The sequence below is a fragment of the Babylonia areolata genome, chromosome 10 (assembly GCF_041734735.1).
Source record: "Babylonia areolata isolate BAREFJ2019XMU chromosome 10, ASM4173473v1, whole genome shotgun sequence".
NCBI classification, from domain to species: Eukaryota; Metazoa; Mollusca; class Gastropoda; order Neogastropoda; family Buccinidae; genus Babylonia; species Babylonia areolata.
In genome coordinates, this window is record NC_134885.1 from 25,570,524 (window position 1) to 25,575,582 (window position 5,059).

Below are 5,059 nucleotides of genomic sequence, written 5' to 3' on the forward strand. Positions count from 1 at the left end.
TCAACCTCCTGCAGGCACTTTGGACTCACCATCAGCCTCAGCAAGACTGAGTCCATGTACCAACCGGCTAGCTCACAGAACGCCAGTGCCTCCCCCCCACTTGCAATCAAGATCAATGACATAGAGATCAAGTCAGTCGACATGTTTTGCTACCTGGGCAGCACCCTATGCAGCAACGGAACCCTTGATGCAGAAGTGACGCTGCGCATCGCCAAGGCCAGCTCCGCCTTTGGCAGACTCAACAACAGGCTGTGGAACAACAAAGGCATCAGGCTCAGCACTAAGATGAAAACCTACAGAGCTGTTGTGCTGACCACCTTGTTGTACTGCTGTGAAACATGGACGACGTATCGCCGTCACATTCAACAACTTGAGCAGTTTCGCCAGAGATGCCTACGAAAGATCCTCGGCATAAAGTGGCAAGACAGGGTCTCCAACCTCCAGGTCCTAGAGAGGAGCGGCCTGCCCAGCATCGAAAGCCTGCTGATCCAGTGCCAGCTACGCTGGACAGGACACGTTGTCCGCAAGACAGACAGCAGGATCCCGAAGATGCTTTTGTATGGCCAGCTGAAGGAAGGCCACCGTGAACTTGGAAGACCCTGCAAGCACTTCAAGGACACCTTGAAGACAAACCTCAAAGTCTGTGACATAGACATCGCTTCCTGGGAAACTGATGCCCTTGACCGCTCTCGCTGGAGGATGCTGTGATCTAGTGGCATAAAGACGTTTGAAAACAAGAGAATGCTGGCCATTAAGGAGAAGCGTGAGCGAAGGAAGCAGGGCTCAACTTCTGGAGACGTTTTCCCTTGCAACACCTGTGGGAAGTGCTGCGCATCCGGAATCGGCCTCTTCTCCCATATGAGGACACATACCGACAGATAAGCCTGCCTGCCTACTCATCCGTCGGACCGACGGGAGACTCCATCATCATATGTGTGTGTGTGTGTGTGTGTGTGTGTGTGTGTGTGTGTGTGTGTGTGTGTGTGTGTGTGTGTGTGTGTGTGCTTTGAGTCGTATTTTAAAAACGAAATGTTTTAGATGAGTGAGATATGTTATAGATAATTATCTCCCTTACTGATAATTAGTTTTCAGTCTATAAGTATAACGTCCCATTAACAGACACATTGAGAGATATGTGTGTAAATGTAACTTCGATACTGAGCAAAGGAAGTTCCATTTTCAGCAACAAAAATACTAATGAACTGCTATTGTTCAGTGTGTCAGTACGTCACATAAAAATGCGAAGTTTTGTATATATATATGTGTGTGTGTTTGTGTGTGTGTGTGTGTGTGTGTGTGTGTGTGTGTGTGTGTGTGTGTGTAACAGTAATTTTTTTGTAAAAAATATTTATATCTATTTTGTGCCCTTCCAAGGGAGGCAATTTCGTTATGATTAGAATGTATGGAACGACGGGCGCAATAGCCGAGTGGTTAAAGCGTTGGACTGTCAATCTGAGGGTCCCGGGTTCGAATCACGGTGACGGCGCCTGGTGGGTAAAGGGTGGAGATTTTTACGATATCCCAGGTCAACATATGTGCAGACCTGCTAGTGACTGAACCCCCTTCGTGTGTATATGCAAGCAGAAGATCAAATACGCACGTTAAAGATCCTATAATCCATTTCAGTGTTCGGTGGGTTATGGAAACAAGAACACACCCAGCATGCACACCCCCGAAAACGGAGTATGGCTGCCTACATGGCGGGGTAAAAACGGTCATACACGTAAAAGCCCACTCGCGTGCATACGAGTGAACGCAGAAGAAGAAGAATATATGGAACGAACTGATCGTTTGCTATATTTGTGCCAAATTTGGTATCAACTGACTAAGTATTTCCAGACAAAATGACAATGTTAAAGTTTTCCACGGACACACACAACATACACACACTCACACACACACACACACAACCGAACACAGGGTTATTACATAGACTTAGACTCACATTGTTTACACAAGTGAGTCAAAAATTAGTATGGTTTTTATGAGGAAAAAGCATAGATAAAAAGGAAAGGCTACATTTGAATGGTCAATCTCGACATTGTAATTATATTATGTGTTCGTATTGATATGATGGGTTTTGATGTTCGGGCATAAATAATTATCTAATGATTCATGTGTTTATTAGTATGTGTTTGTATACATATGATGTGTGTCAGTGTTACGTGCGTAAATATTTATTATTTACTTATATGAACTTTGTTTTCTGTGTACTGTCCAAACCTTGGAGACGAACGACTGAAAAAAGGCACATTACCCCCCTGTCACATGTACTTTCAGCTAAGGACACAGTGCCAGGTGTCAAAGTGTCGCAAATAATAATAATAATAATAATAATGGATAATTATATAGCACACTATCCAGAAATCTGCTCTAGGTGCTTAACAAAAACGCTTTTGTTAATAACATAAAACATTACATCAATGTTACATACACACACACCAAAATGTGACCACACACACACACACACACACACACACACACACACAAACACACACACACACACACACACACACACACACACACACACACACACACACACACACTGCATACATACATTTTAACATACATGTGTATCGAACAGCCACCCTAACACATACGCACACACAGGCAGGGACAAACTTACATAAACACACGCACACACAATACACATTCACATACATGCATGTAGTTATGTACACATACATATGTATACACACATGGTCAACCACAGCCAACGCAAAGGAAGTGGACCTGCCACAATTGAACTTATTGCTGAGGGAAAAGGTTAGTTTTGAGACGAGATTTAAAAGATGCGAGGGAATCAGAATGACGGAGGTTATCAGGGAGCTTGTTCCACGTCTTTGGCGATTGAAAAGAAAACGATCTGTGTCCATAGGTCTTACTTCTGACGTGAGGTATCCTGAGAAGTCGAGTATCAGAGGAAGAACGGAGCTGGCGAGACGGTGTATAGATATGGATGAGTTCAGAAAGATACTTGGGGCCAGATGCGTTGACTGCAGAAATTGTCAGAGTGGATAGCGTATAGTCTATTCGATCAGAAACAGGCAACCAGTGGAGAGACTGAAGGAGAGGAGAAACATGGTCAAATTTAGAAGCTCTGCAAATGAATCTGGCAGCGTTATTCTGAATTCGTTGGAGTCTGTCTAACAGATATTTGGGAAGGCCGGCCAAAAGAGAGTTGCAGTAATCCAATCTTGAGAGAACCAGAGAGCATACAAGTGTCTTGCTTGCATCGGTTGAGAGACAGTGGCGGATAGAGCTGATTCTACACAGTTCCAAATAGGCAACTTTACAGATATTCGAAAAGTTTTATTTTTAATGTGCTGTTGGAAGGAAAGAGACTGGTCTAGGATTACACCAAGATTGCGAACAGAAGGAGAAAGTGAAACAGGTGTGCTATTGATCAGAGCAGTCAGGAAAGGAAGATTGTTGACGAAACTTCTTTGGACAGGTTATCATAAATTCAGTCTTATCATCATTTAGTTGCAGCTTGTTGAGAGTCACCCAGTCCTTTAGGCCAGCAATGTACTCCTTTGTTTGAGTCACCAGTGCATCAAATTCAGCTATGGAAGCCGACTGATAAAGTTGTGTGTCATCAGCAAAGCTCTCATGCGACATCGCATGATGACTGATGACATCCGACACAGGAGCCGCATACAGCACGAAAAGAACAGGACCTAGGACGGACCCCTGTGGGACCACCATATTTTAAGGCAGATCTCTCATTAGGTTATGTTGCTTCAATTCCGTTTTTTTCCTTTCTGCTCCATTTCATCTGTTTGCATCATTACATTTTTGTTCCGATTGCTTTACAGCTAATGACATTACACATTTCAGTGTTCAGCGCTCCGTGTGTGTATGTGTTTGTGTGTGTGTGTGTGTGTGTGTGTGTGTGTGTGTGTGTGTGCGTGCGTGCGTGCGTGTGTGTGTGCGTGCGTGCGCGCGCGCGCGTGTGTGTGTGTGTGTGTGTGTGTGTGTGTGTGTGTAATTAAGTGATGTAACACATGCAGTCTTTAAGTCATTATTTTTCTTCTCCCTTTTGTAATTTATTGCGTGTTGTATTAAATGTTCATTGCAAAGCGCTTTGGGCCCCCTTTAAGGGAGGAAAGCGCCTAACAGTGTACATTATCACTGGCTGATAAACAATCGCATTCTATTGTCTACTGGAATGTTGCAGGCCCTTCTAACATTCCAAACTTGCTTCTGAAAGCGAATTACGATACACTCAAAATGATACTCTTGCAAGTAAAGAGAAACAATTGTAATATTAGAATCGGCAATTGTGTCACCTTCATTCTTGGTTGTAAGTGTATTGCATTAACGCATGCGCTGGCTCGCACAGAGACATTGAGACGCAGACACAGGATCCCTGTATGATTAAATAACAGTGATGATACCCTCCATCAGAGATGCACGATGATCATGGACATTAGTTGATTTAAGCATGTAAGGATTGTGAAAAAGATGCATAGTGCTGTCGTTAACATTGATACTGATATTACATATCGCATATTTGTTTAACACTCATACCCCCCCCCCCATCGTCCCCCCGTCCCCTCCTCCCCCCCCCGCCCCCCCACACACAACGACACAGTCTATGCTTTGAGAAATTATACAAAGTTAAGAAGGCGCAACAGATTCTGAAAGACAAATGCAAACGTAGCTTTCACTTTGTTTTTGGATTTCGATAAAGTTATATATATATATTACCATTCCATACATCATATTTGTAGGTGAAATACCAACCAAACAAGCAGACTAGCACGAAAAAGGTGTGTCATAATTATGTAACAAGAAAGACCTCCCCCCCCCCCACACACCTAATTGTTTCACTGTGCATAACATAAGACAAATACAAAGATAAGACAGGAATGTGAGTATTTCAACCAGTGGACAATTACATTTCAAACGAGTGCCCTATGTAACACAACAGTCAGTCACAACAACAAACAAACGACACAAATTTTCCGCGATTCAGGATACCTCACGTCAGAAGTAAGACCTATGGACACAGATCGTTTTCTTTTCAATCGCCAAAGACGTGGAGCATGCTCCC